The sequence below is a fragment of the Glycine max genome, chromosome 1 (assembly GCF_000004515.6).
Source record: "Glycine max cultivar Williams 82 chromosome 1, Glycine_max_v4.0, whole genome shotgun sequence".
In the NCBI taxonomy this organism is placed as follows: domain Eukaryota; kingdom Viridiplantae; phylum Streptophyta; class Magnoliopsida; order Fabales; family Fabaceae; genus Glycine; species Glycine max.
This window is the reverse complement of record NC_016088.4, coordinates 26,404,015-26,418,905: the sequence shown is the minus strand read 5'-3', so window position 1 is coordinate 26,418,905 and position 14,891 is coordinate 26,404,015.

Here is a 14,891-nt window from a genome sequence, read left to right as displayed (position 1 = left end):
TGAAAAAAGATAATTTTAAAATAAAAAACAAACAAAATTGAAAAAAAAACAAAACCAAAAAAACTCAAATAAATAAAAATATAAAACAAAAAATAGTTATTTTTCAAAAAAATAAAAAAGATTAAAAAAGTATTTTAAATAAACAAAAAACTCAAATAAATAAAAAACAGTTAATTGTTAAATAAAAAAACAAACAAACTATAAAAAAATTTCAAAGAAACAAAAACATAAAAATGAAATAAATAGATACAAAAAAATGAAAAAAAGAGAATGCCAGTGGAACCAATGTAGTAAGATGCCTTACAAAAAAAATAACATGTAATGAAATAGGTTCCCCTAGTACAATAATTTGTATCATATATGTAGATAATTATTGGGTTGTATTATTTGGATGGTTTTTTTTTATTTTATTTGTATTTTTTGGGTAAAAAATTATGTATGTTTCTGCTTGATATTTTTTGTTTAGCAAGAAAAATGTTTGATTTCAAGTTTTTGAATTTAATACATATAACTTTTGTTTCAAGTTTATTCATAATTATTTAGTTTTCACAACTATGAATATTGATGATATTTTTCTATTGTCTAGTTATAATTTAAAAGCTAGAATACCTAAATTTATAGTTATTGTTGTTTAAGGTCAAAACATCCGAGGAATGCTCTTTAATTGATTTATGACTAGTAAAGACACTCTTTTAATGCATTTACTTGTTGATTGGATCATGATTTTGAACAAGAGAAAATTTATTCTTGTATGAGAATTTTCATTTGTTATTATAAGTCGTTACTACCAAAGTGGGACAACTTATATTGATTCATGGAAATTTTTTGTAATTTAAGGAATGCTTTTGGTCTTTGCATGCGATTTCCTAACTAAAGGGAATGCTCTTGGATTAACCCATTTGAGGTATTGACTTGGGCTGTAACCTTGGTTTATGCATTTTGCCCAAAGGGGAATGTGCTACTATATTGGCCACATATTGATAGCTTGTTTCTTTTTTAGCTATATCTTGTCCTGTAATATGTCTTACTACATTCTTGTTTTGACTTAATAGTGAATTTTCTATGAACAACTATTTTTCTTCCATTGAGATCTTGAATGAATCAAATTATTGCAATTGGAAGCAAGATCTGAAATTCTCTTTGGGAATTTCTGATCTTGATTTAGCTTTACGTGAGAGTAAGCTTGTGATCAATTCGTAGAGAATGCTTGAACAAAAGGAACTTTGGCTAAATGGGAGAGGTCTGATAGGTTGAGTTTTATTGCTATCAAGAGTATTGTCTCTAAACATCTTTTGAGTGGTCTGCTAGAGAAAGCGACAACTAAGGAGTTTCTCGGTGCTTTAGGAGAGAGGTACTAGGTATCTGATAACTTTGAGTCTAGATGTCTGATGAAACAGTTAATGGACATGAGATATGATAATGTTGGAGGTGTAAGGGAATTCATTATGAAGATGGTTCACATTTGAACCAAGCTCAAATCTCACCAAGTTAACCTTAATAAAAAATTCATAGTTAAGCATGCCTTAATTAGCCTACCCACTGATTACACCCAAATTAAAATTTCCCACAATACCGTTGGTGAGAAATGGATTGTCAATGACCTTATTACCAAGTGTGTTGTCGAGGAAGAGAAACTCAAGAATGAAAAAGTGACATAGCCCTATTATCAGCCCAGGGAAAATCCATTTCTTGCAAGGGACACGGGAAAACTGCAAAGAGTGCATCTATTGCTTCTCATAGATATCAAGGTTCAAGGAAATGGGGTAAGGGTCAACACCACTGTAACACCCTAAATGAATCACACCGAAATAAGAGGGATCTAGAGGATGTGTAAGTATAAGACTGTACAGTTGAGGAAGATTTAAAGGAATTAATTGGTACTACCTATAAAAATAAGATGCATATACTCTTTAGTAGCTTATCACATAAGAACTCCACAGTTAAGCGTGTTTGGCTTGGAGAAGTTATGGGATGGGTGATCTTTTGGAAGATAGGAGATCCAAGGCCAAGCCAACTATATTTTTTAAAGATATTTTTTTGCTTTTGGTGTAAATAGAAGCAACATAAGAAAAATTATTGTGGAAAGTTCAAGGCTTGGCTAAAGAACAAGCAAAAATCAGGAGGAAATAACTTAGCTTTTGTATGTCTTGAGTCTAACCTAGTTAATGTTTCCGTAGATTCTTGGTGGCTTGATAATGGTTCCAAAACCCATATTGCTATGTCTTTTTAGGGGTTCAAAAATCTGAGGGAGCCCAGTTTAAGGGAAAGCAAGCTAAGAGTAGGAAATGATCTTGAAGTATGCATAGAGAAAGTGGGAGATGTCAACCTAGTTTTAGCTTATGGATTTGAATTGGTTTTGAAGGATACCTTTTATCTACATTCTTTTAGGAGAAAATCGATTTTTGTTTCTTGTTTAGAGAAACTTGGTTTTAGTTTTACTTTTGGTGATAAGAAAATGAATCTGATGTTGAACTCCCAAATTATTGGTTATGGATAACAAAGTGAGTTCTTTATCGTGTTCTCATTGGTGGGTTCACTTTTGTCTGACATGTACCTTCATGATGGCACGGTTATTCTGCAGGGTTTGGATAAATGACTACTCTAAGACTTAGGTTTTCCACTTTGTTTTATTGATTTGAATAAACCTAGGTTTTAGGAACTTTTATATGTGTTCGGTCATCTTATTTACTTACTATTTACCTTTAATACTTATTTACTTATATTTGGTGGTCATGGAGGCTCATCTCATATCTTTATATATATACATAATGTTATTTCAAAGATGTAAGGTGTTATACTTAAAGTTTAACTATTTATTATGTATACCAACTTATGGCTTTAAATGAAATAATATTTTGTAAATATATTGTTTTTTTTCTTCAAGTTATTAGCTTTCATTAAAAAGAAAAGAGTTGGGGAGTTTTCATGAAAAACTTTATTTAAGTAAAAAATTTACCCTATCTTTTCGTTTTCTATTCCAACATTTATGAAAAGGATTCGAACTCACTTTGTTTATAAAGATGAATAAAAGATATTTGAAGTGTATTTGTAAACCTAAATTTTAGGTGTTACAATATATATAAATGAGTGATGGCAAAAACTCTTATTATAACTTATTTTTAATTAAATTTTAACTTATATATAACTATGCATGCTATATTAAGAAAATATAAAAAATATAGAAGTCATTTATAATTAAAATATACTAAAAAAGTGAAATGAGAACTTTTATTGATAGTCATTAAATCATAGTTAAAAACCAATTAACCAATCAAATTAAAATTCAATTAAAACGAATCAAGTGACTTCGTTTTTTTCCTTTCTATTCTGATGCATGTATACATCTTCTTCCTCACACCAAGCTTTGCTGGAACAATACTTCACTTGCATAATTTTGCAGCATAAACTCAATACACTATTATGATCCACCATAATAATTGCTTCCGGGATTAGTCAACAAAAAAGAAAAGGCCAAATTCACATTTGGGTTCCTTCTAAAAAAATTATGGGAATTAGGATCAAGTGCGTAGAAACTTGCAGCATCCTTAATCTTAAATTTCAAAATCATACTTATATTTAGGAATTATCTTAGGCAAATATATAGTAAAGGATATAAAAATTGCACACCACCCATCCGTGATCATGAATTTGAATAGGAAGGGAAAGAATTGTGCAGGTGATATTCTTTAGAAGTCCATAAAAGTGAACAATTTTTATTTTAAGAAAAAAACAATTGCAAATTACGTTGATTTATAGTTATTTATTATATGTTGGGCAATCAACGCTTTCACAAACAAAATTACTCACTCCTACAAGAATCGTGAGAACACAACAAAGATTATACCGTAGGAAAAATAATAATAAACATAAGAATTTAACATGGTTCGGAACCACTTGCCTATATCCACGGAACCATCTCAAAAAATATTTCACTATCACAAAAATAATTACAAGATTATAACTCATTCCTGTTAGATTTCATCTTAAAACCAATTGGCATTAAGTGAAGTTGCCCAACAGATATATAAGCCGCACTCCAAGGATTGAGGCAGCCGATGTGGGACTTGGGTATTTCCCAATACACCCCCTTCACGCCCAGCACTTATTGGGCTTGGTGCGTGAACCACAAATGGTGGGTACTCGTCGCAGCGGAAGTGAAGACGAGGTCCCAAGGTCAGAACCTGGCTCTGATACCATGTTAGATTTCATCTTAAAACCAATTGGCATTAAGTAAAGTTGCCCAACAGGTATATAAGCTGCACTCCAAGGATTGAGGCAGCCGATGTGGGACTTGGGTATTTTCCCAATACACCCCCTTCACGCCCAGCACTTATTGGGCTTGGTGCGTGAACCACAAATGGTGGGTGCTTGTTGCAGCAGAGGCGAATGCGAGGTCCCAGGGTTAGAGCCTGCTCTGATACCATGTTAGATTTCATCTTAAAACCAATTGGCATTAAGTGAAGTTGCCCAACAGATATATAAGCCGCACTCCAAGGATTGAGGCAGCCGATGTGGGACTTGGGTATTTCCCAATAATTCCAAATAGTGTATCACTCTATAAACCCGAGTACCCCACTCAATGGTTACAAGAAATGATAACACTCTCACACAAAGACACTTTTCTCTCAATAAAGTGACTTTGTTTCATAATATCTCTTCTCACACACTCTCTCTTCATCTGTTGTTTCTTCATTAAATCTCTTCTTTATTTATAATGAAGATTACCACCAACTATAATAAATAAGTTCTCTTGGAAGTTGAAACAAAAACAACTTCCAATGCATCCATTCAAATAATCTTCATATAGTAAAATGCAATCTTCCACTTTGCATTTAAGCCACCTAAACCTTAATGATAAAAATTCAATTCCCAATATGCATGCACCTTATCTTTTTTGTCTTGAAACTCTACAATTCTCCCCCTCAAGCCAAAAGAGAAATATCATTCGATCAATTTGAAAGTGAACAAACTCCCCCTCCAATGAAAGTCTCTTCCAACACTTCGACAATATTAGAAAACTTCACTTTCTTCTTCACTTTGCTATCATGATTCCTCTTCAAGACTTATCCATCCAAATAACAAAGGTTACCTTTATTTTTCTGTCATCGAAACACCAAGTGTCTCCCCTTGTACACCTTGCATCCCCACTTTGAACCAACATACTTGTACCCTTGCAATGTCATCTCCCCCATAGAAATCATATTAACAACAGCAGATGGTACAAACCTCACATTTGAGAAAGTTCAAGCTTTATTTTTCCACCATTCCATAACCTGAAATGGTCGAATTCTCGATCAATTTTTAAAGTATCAAAGATCTCTCAATCTCTGCAAATATCCTTTGAGGCAACATAATTCATCACCCATTTTGTTTTAGCAACCTCATCATTTGTTGCCAAAAACACATCATCTTCATCACTTTTTAATACATTATCTTAGGAGTTGGCGCCATTTTTGTTCATATCTCTTAATTTATTCAAGTCCTCCTTCATCTGTTTGCTCCTCACTTGCACATGACCTTTCTCATCGCAATAGTAGCATTGTATGTTACTCATATCTCGTTGCGGACGCGACTGCAATTTTGATCTTCCTCTTGGCCCATCATGTCTCCTTGAATGATTTTTCCCTTGCTCAGACTCCACCACAGTTATTGCATTGTGTTCATCATCAACAATTTCAGTTCTCATCATTCTCTCATTTTCTCTAAGAGCGGCAGTCACCTCATCCAAATTCAAAGTTGATTTTTCCACAAGCAACGTTTGAACCGAAGCTTTGAAGGACCTTGGTAGTGAGGCCAACAACAATAGTGTCTGCTCCTCATTAGAGAGTTTATCATCTGCATTCAATAGTTGACTTACTAGTTGATTGAACTTGTTGATGTGGTCATGGAGATCTCCTCCCATCTCCATTTTGAGTTGATAAAACTCCATCTTCAAACAAAGGCGATTGATTAGCAACTTTGACGCATAGATATTCTCGAACTTCTCCCATAAGACCTTCAGTGTTGTCTCCTTCAACATGTTGTGTTTTATCTCGAGAGCAAGGGTTAACCAAATCGTGCTCACAGTCCTCCTTTGGATCTTAGTCCACTCGGTTTCATTTATAGAAGCCGGTATTTCATCTTCTAATGCCTGATCAAGACCTTGTTGCACCAAAAGGTCTTGAATAGTACTCTGCCAAATCATAAAATTTATCTTTCCATCAAACAACGGTATCTCGAACCTTTGTGTGTTCCCGACCATAGCTCTGATACCACTGTTGGGCAATCAACGCTCTTACAAACAAAATTACTCACACCCACAAGGATCATGAGAACACAACAAAGATTACATCGTATGAAAAATAATAACAAACACAAGAATTTAACGTGTTCGACACCTTTTGCATACGTTCACAAAATCGTTTCAAAAAATATTTCACTATCACAAAAATGATTGCAAGATTGTAACTCACCCAAAATAGTGTATCACTCTACAAATTCGAGTATCTCACTCAATAGTTACAAAAAATGATAACACTCACACAAAGACACTTTTCTCTCAACAAAGTGACTTTGTTTCATAATATATCTTCTCATACACTCTCTCTTCATATGTTGTTTTTTATTTTTAACTAAATCTCTTCTCTATTTATAGTGAAGATTACCACCAACTATAGTAAATAAGTTTTCTTGGAAGTTGAAACAAAAACAACTTTCAATGCATCCATTCAAATAATCTTCATCTAATAAAATGTAATTTTTCACATTTAAGCCACTTAAACCTTAGTGATAAAAACCAAATTCCCAATATGCATGCACCTTATCTTTTGACTTGAAACTCTACATTATATTTCATGTTTTATTAATAGTGAAATTGATATTAATAATATTTTTAATTTATATAAATTATGGTTTTATTATATTATTATAAAATAAATAGTTTAATATAAACATTTATACTATTCTAAGTTACCGAGTAAAAATATAATCAGAACGAAAAACCTTAAAAGTTATATAATAACAGTAAGCAAAAACTTCAATAATATTAGATACCTTGGTATCCAAAATACAACCAATTAATAAGTTTTGGATAATAAGTTGACTAATAAATACATAGCATGATTATTAATAGACAAGCGGCTAGTCCTCAATTGAAAGATATCTTCGTCGCTGTTGTGATAAATACTACCTGGTTTATTTGGATTAGCAGAAACAATGCACGTTTTCAAAAAGTTCCTTTTAGTAAAGCTCACATTTTATGTGAAATTGTAGTTGATGTTTCCCTATCAGGTAATCTGCCTAAAGGTTTCATGCACAACACAATGTTTGGCTTCTTTGTGTTTCAAGTTTTTCGGGTATCTGGACATCCTCCAAGAGCTCCTAGAATTTTGCAAGTATCTTGGTCTCCCCCTTTGCCAGGTTGGTATAAATGCAATATTGATGGCGCTGCCAGAGGAATGCCGAGATTGGTGGCTTATGGTGGTAATTTTAGAGATTTCAGAGGAAGTTTCATGGGTGCCTTCTCCCTCCACATTGAAGTCTCTTTATCATAAAAAGCAGAGCTTATTGGAGCCATGGAAGCTATTGATATTGCTTTTAAAAAAGGTTGGAGAAATCTTTGGTTACTATGGCTTTTAACAACTTTAATATTGTTCCTTGGCAGCTTTATAACTGTTGGATGAACTGTGTAGCTTGCACTAAATCTATGCATTTTGTAATTTCTCACATTTATAGGACGGTTAATTGTTGTGCTGATAAGATGGCAAACTTGGGTGTTATGGAACATGGGTCACTAGTGGGAATCCTTGCCTCTCTGTGTTGGGAAACCCTTCTTTAGAGACAGGATGGGTCTGCCTAGTTTTAGATTTCATTTCTAGTAAGTTTGGTTTAGTCTCCCCCACTTGTACTCTCGTCTTCTTTTATGGATTTTTGATTTTTTGAATAATACTTAGGAGGTGCCTGCTTGTGATGTCGTTATGCCCTGGTGCCAACCTAGTTGGGGTTATGGTATCTTGACTTATGCTTGGTATTCTCTATATTTTATAAAAAATCATGGTAGATTCTGTTCGGTTTTGAGCATTGGATAAATATTGACTAGGCAGGTACAACTTCAAGTCCGTGTAGTGGATCCAAGTCAGTGGTAGTACCCTCAAATATAACAATAGGATCTTTAAGCTTTCCATGAGAATCTGAATCGAGAAATAGATGTGTTGCTTGAAGCAACATCTGGTTGAGAAGTAACAGATACCAAATGCATAAAATGAGACATATGACCAACGTGTTGAAGTATTTAATGAAATTAGATCCCTATTTAATGAAAACAGTTATAAAAAAAGTAGTGTAAGTGAAAAATGAACCTATTTAGAATTAAGCATCTTTTCATTTGTTTGCTTATTTTGGACCATGCGAATGACATCTATGTCATCACATATACCTGTAATCTTGCAAAAGCAACCTAAAACTCGATAAGAAAATTCTTAGCATTGAGATTCTTAACAGGAAATGACAATTCCTTGATAGTAGATTTCTGAATTAAAAACATAAAATGACATATTAAACTATGAATAAGAAATAAATTAAGTAAATAAAAAGAATGTTTATATAAAAAAACCTCAATTCCCAACAATACTTCTTTACAACTTCTTTTAATTAACTTCATCAGATCCAAATTAGAGAAGTCAAAAGTCAATGAATTATGTCCATCACTCAATATCAAGGCCAGAGAAATATTATTAATATATTATTAAATATATGGACATATAAATATTTAATCTTAAATCTAGAAATATTACGTAAACTAATTCAAGTCCATATGACATGCATGTTCAGTGTTTAAAAATAACAAAAAAATTAACCTAGGAGTGGGATTATATATCCCAATCATTGCATGACTCGCAGTTAAAAGAATCTCTTTTATACGTCATAGGATTGAGACAATTGCATGATTAATACCACCAGTTATCCTTGGGAATAACATCCAAAACTTTTACCCAAACTGCGTACTCTTCATTCTACAATTAAGATCGCATATAGAAAATGTTATATCTAGAAATGAAAAAAAATAGAATTAATTATTTTTGAAAAAAGTTAACAAAAGATAAATAGAATGTTACATACCTCTAACGTTGAATCAAGTTGATGAAATCCTATAAGGTTGTTTTTTCTCAGTGAAACCATCCTTAATTAATACATGTATTCTAGGGCCACGAAATACTTGCACTAAATCATTAAAATCATAGTCACTTTGCACCATCCTAAAAAAATAACAGTTACATGAAACGTGTTCATAAAACTATAAATAAATAAATAAATGAAACAAATTATATGTTATATATATATATATATATATATATATATATATATATATATATATATATATATATATAATGATATCTGCACATATCGCAGAAGTATAAGTTCAACAATGCCGGGATTGAAAACAATTTTGGTAGAAGTCATGCGTAAAAATAATATTAACACAAGAGTAAGGGTACCTTATATAGTAGTATCGGGGATTTAAGTTTGGCGTATCTTAGACACCAATTATATTTTTTAAATAGTCAAAATTATTAAACTAAATAATCAAGATAACTAAAAAAAGATTGAAGCTTTTTTATGGTTTTTTATTTTAAGAAAAAATAAATTAACTATCGCAAAAGAGAGATTTAAGTGATCTTAATTAAAAGCGACCAGTGATTATTATTTACTAGTACCAATTTTCTTCCAATCTTAATTCTCATGAAATTCCTCCCACAATTAATTATCGATTCCAAAGATCAACCATGGCCTATGAACAAGTTTAATGATGTTCTTTGTCTCAAATCAATACTCCAATGATCATAGATATATTAATTTAAGTCAAAAGATATAATCAATTAAGGATTAGTTAATTTATCAGATTACCCAATTAAAAGGAGTGTTCACCGATACAGGTCACTCGGAAACCTGAATTGACCCAAATCGATCTAAACAATTTAGGTTGGATCATTTATGTATTTGGGTCAAAACCGAACCGATCAAAATCTTTCATGTATGGGTTGGATCACAGTTTAGATTTACAGATTCGATCAAAATCAAACCAAACTAATCAAAACTGATAAAAAAAATTTAAAGTTGTTTGTTTTGACTTTAAATACTGCTAATATTGGGACTCCAAGCGTTGAAACTCCAAGTGTTGGAAGTATTGGGACTACTAGTGTTGAAACTTCTTAAGGTATTATTTCAGATGCATTGTTACTTGTTTCACCTCTTTTTCATATTTATTTTTTCTGTCATGTTTATAATATTAATGGATCATATTTTGTTCATTTGTTTCAGCAAATCTAGTTGCAACAAATTTGGTTGGTTGTAGCAAAGCTTATTGCAAGAAATTAGTTTGTAAGAAATAATTGTGATTCAGACTATTATAGTAAATCTCATTGAAGAATACTTTGTTTTAATTTGTATTAGTCTATTTTAGAATATTATGTTGATGGTATTAAAGGAATCAATTTTACTACTTTCAGACATTTGATAATATTGTGTTAATTGTATTGGATATTTGGATGAATCATGATATAAAATAATAGTTCTAAGAGAAAAAAAGATCAAATTTAAATGGGTAACTCATTGGTCCGAACCGAACCAAATCGTTCATTAATGGGTTGAGTTGGGTTTCAAAAAAAAATTGTGAAAATCCAACCGAACCAAACCAATCAAATTTGATTGAATTGTGTTCTAAATTTAGTCAAAATCGGCCCGAACCGGCCCATGAAAACCCCTACCAAATAGTTTGATTGTACAATTTAGTGTAAAGCATTCTCTACCAAGGTCTACCAAACATACGCAAATGATTACAATAGTACATTCGATTAGGCATAAGAATGATCAATTCCCAAAGAAACAATAGAAATAAGGAAGAAAATTAATTAATATTAAACACTAAGGAATTCCACTAAGAACAAAGAAAAAAGTACAATTGAATAGTTACAACATAGCTCCTGGACTAGGGCGACTAGTCACTCATGATCAAATCACAACTAGACAACCTATATGAAATTAGCATAAACATACCAACAAGGGAAGAACGATGATCACGATATTTTCTTGCGGTCACAATCCTCAATACCCTCAAAAAATACTTCCTAATTCGTAAAAAGGTTGTCAGACCCTAATTTCATCCGGGGATGATCATTTGCAAATGTTTTGATTCTTGCTAGCCAAATTGAGCTGCTTAACACCAGTTGTCGCGCAATCCAAAAGGTTTTCTGATGTTTCGAAAAAGAATTCGAAAAATACCTAAAAGGGAGGGAAAAAGGGTCATTTGGAGGCTTTTTCAGACCCCTAGCTCGCCCAGGCTAGCCTAGGCCCCTAAAAGACTTAGGGGTGAAGTAACCAGCTCGCCTGGGCAAGCAAGGTTACTTTAGGTTGAAGCAACAGCTCGCTTGGGCGAGCTGCTGATCAACCTCCTCCCCTCATTTCCTATAAATAGGCGTGAGGGGGCTGAAGGAAGGGGTTTAGACTTTCAACATTGAAAGGATTTAGTGAAATTAAGGAGAAGAAGGAGAAAGAAGAAGAAAAAATGAGGCCAAGGTGCTTCCGAATCGCATCCGTGACCGATTCCTACATCGTTCTTCGTTCGTCAACCAGTTAGTTTCTATTTTAAAGTTTTGAATTCGCTCTATGCACCCTCAGGGGTCCCTTTTGTTGCTTTGTACATCTTCATCTTCATTCTTCTACCATCAATGATCTCATTTCATTGTGAAAGAAAGTTTCGATCGATCATTTGTGCCATAATCTCATTTTATCATTGAAAAATAAAGTTTCAACCGATCGTTTATGCCGTAATCTCATTTTATCTTTGTAAAATAAAGTTTCAACCGGTCATTTACTTCACAAGTCGCCTTTAAATGAGTTTGAAAGTAAATAAGTGAAACCAAAGTTAAAATTAACACATAACCAAGCTTTTATCCATAAAAATCACTTGAATCCGTTCAAGGTTCAACGCCTTAATGGTCTCTTTTACTTTTATTGGTTAAATGAACCTTTCAAAAGTTTAAAATCAACTCTACGCGTAACTTTCTTGCTTTTAAAGAACTACGTAGGTCTGAGTTCCTCATCGCACTTGAGGGTACATAGGAGCAAGGGCCACGCTCTTGTCGACCCAAAAAAGTAAAAAACATAAAAAAGGGAAAATAAAATAAATATTGAAGTCATGATTTTGCACACTCGATTAAAGGTTGTTGTCTCTTGTGACAGACGCATGGGGTGCTAATACCTTCCCCGCGCGTAAACAACTCCCGAACCTTTATTCTTAAAATTCACAGACCCCTTTTTGGTTTTTTCTAACATTTTCCTCGAATAAACGTTGGTGGAGACTCCCGTGCGTTTTCCTTTCTTGGAAGATGCACCCTTGGGTCTCACCTCGCCCTCTCGTCGAATGGTAGGTTGCGACAGTTGGCGACTCCACTAGGGACTTCTTTTAGAGAGTTAACCCATTTAATCTGTGTGCAATATTTATCATGATTTTCTCTTGGTTTTGTTTCCCTTTCTTTCTTTCATGCTCCTGTGTTCATATAACTCTGTCGATGCTTTTATATTTGGTGTGGTTGTTTACTTAATACATGCATTTATAAATATTTGTTTATTTGATGCACACATGGCACCTACGCCTTTGCACACACGGTGAATTATTAGGGTCCTATACCCAGGTCCATGGGAACATAGGAAGTGGAGGTTGATCTGTGGTCATGCTGATTCTCTGACTCGCTTGATGACAATGAAACCTCATCTAGATTGTTTCTCTTTGATGATACGTTATCACTGGTAGTCTCTACCGCCACAATGTCTGATATCAAAGAGGATGATATCTCTAGAAACCTTTGAAAGATATGTGTGACCACCTTGGAAGTTATCACTAAGTAGCAAACCTTTAGTCCCTCCCATTAGGTTCCTGAAATAGGGGCACGGAACAAACACACTATGTTTTGTTTCCTTGATATAGCCATGCATATCTTTATGATGTCATGATTGTGTGCATCTTTCTTGTGCTTGCCTTGTTGTTATGTCATTTCGGCATTAATTGATTGCGTTACCATGCTCGTTCGTCCTGTATGTTTTCTCTTTGTGCCATCAAACACATGCTCCCATGTATGTGTACTTGTCGCAACCTACCCTTCGGCGGGAGGGCGACGCAAGTGCTCACGGGTGCGTCTTCCAAGAAAGGAAAATGCGTGGAGTCGCCACCAACGTTTATTCGAGGAAAACGTCGGAAAAACCAGAAATGTGTGGTCTACGAACTTTAATCGTGAAAGGTTCGGGAGTTGTATTTACGCACGGGGAAGGTATTAGCACCCCACGCGTCCGTCACAAGGTACAACAACCTTTAATCAAGTGTGCAAATATGACTTCAATTTGTTTTATTTTCCCTTTTTTATGTTTTTGTCTTTTTATGCCTTTTTTGTATTTTTATCTTTTTGTGGTCGACAAGGGTGCTTCCCTTGCTCCTACGTATTCCTCAATTGTGATAAGGAAATCAGACCTACGTTGTTCTTTTAGAAGGGGCGAATCAAGTGATTCTTTTTACTTGGAAGGGGGTCATTTAAGGCGTTGGACCTTAAAATGATCCATTTTACTTGGTGAGGAAGCTAAGGCGTTGGACCTCTAACCATCTCACGAGGTCGACAAAAGCAGGGCTTTTGCTCCTACGTATCCTCCATCGAAGAGGAAATCAGACCTACGCAGTTCTCGCAAAAGCGGTAAAGTTACATGTTGATTTTATGCTTTTGAACGGTCCATGTTAACCGATAAAAGCAAAGAGGATCGTTTAAGGCGTTGAACCTTAAAACGGTTTTTAGTGACTTTTTGCGGACAAAGCTTGATTTGTGAGTTGATTTTAGCCTTAGTTTCACATTGGTTATTAGTCAATTGATCCAAGGAAACTTCCAAAGAAAAACGTCCGATTGATTTTTTTGATTATTTTATTCAAAGATATTTTGAGTATTTTATTATTATTTTGCCTTTTTTGGTTTAACCAAGATTACAGCGTGAATGATCGGTTAGATTTTGTTTTAACAGTGATTAAACGAGATTACAACGCAAATGATTGGTTGAAATTCATTTTATCATTTATTAGGTGAGAAAATGGCTTAAATAAACAGTTAAAGCACGTTAAAAACGAAAAAAAAGAAAACTGAAAGTAAGCAAAATTAAAGTGAAAGTACACAAAACAAGTAGGGACCACTAAGGGTGCATAGAATGAGTTGAAAGATTCGATTTCGGGAATTTATCGGTTGAAGACCGAAGAACGACGAAGAGCGAACGAAGAACAGTGAAGAACGATGAAGAATTTCCACAGAATCGCTTACAGAAGCGTTACGGAAGCACTTCGACTCGATTTTTCTTCACGAAAACGTGTTTTTTGCCCAAAATAGCCGAAATGCATAGCTAAGGGGTGATGAGTATTTTTTGAAACAGCCCCCTTCCCCTATTTATAGGGAAAAAGAAAGGTGCTTGCCGCCCAGAGACTTAATGAAGAAGATTTCTAAGCGCACCCGAATTACTAAGTTCACCCCTCTTTTCGTATTTTACGGAAAAGTTACGGAAGTGTTTCGGATTTGATTTTCATCTTTTTTTCTCTTCCCTTTCATCAATGTTAAGTGAAATATGTTTACCCAAGGTTTTCAGAAATTTTACGGAAGCATTACGGAAGCCCCGGAAACCATTTTTCAAAATCGTGGAGGAGCTTGCCGCCCAGTTGCTTCCTCCTTAAGCAACCCAACTTCCAAAATGTTCCGGAAGGGCCTAGACTCGAATTGCTATTTACACCCCTATCTTGATAAGTTCACCCCCCCCCCCCCATTTTTGTGTTTTTGGCTGTTTTCTTTCCGAAATCTCACGAAACTTTACAGATTCCGTAGCGACATCCATTTTCT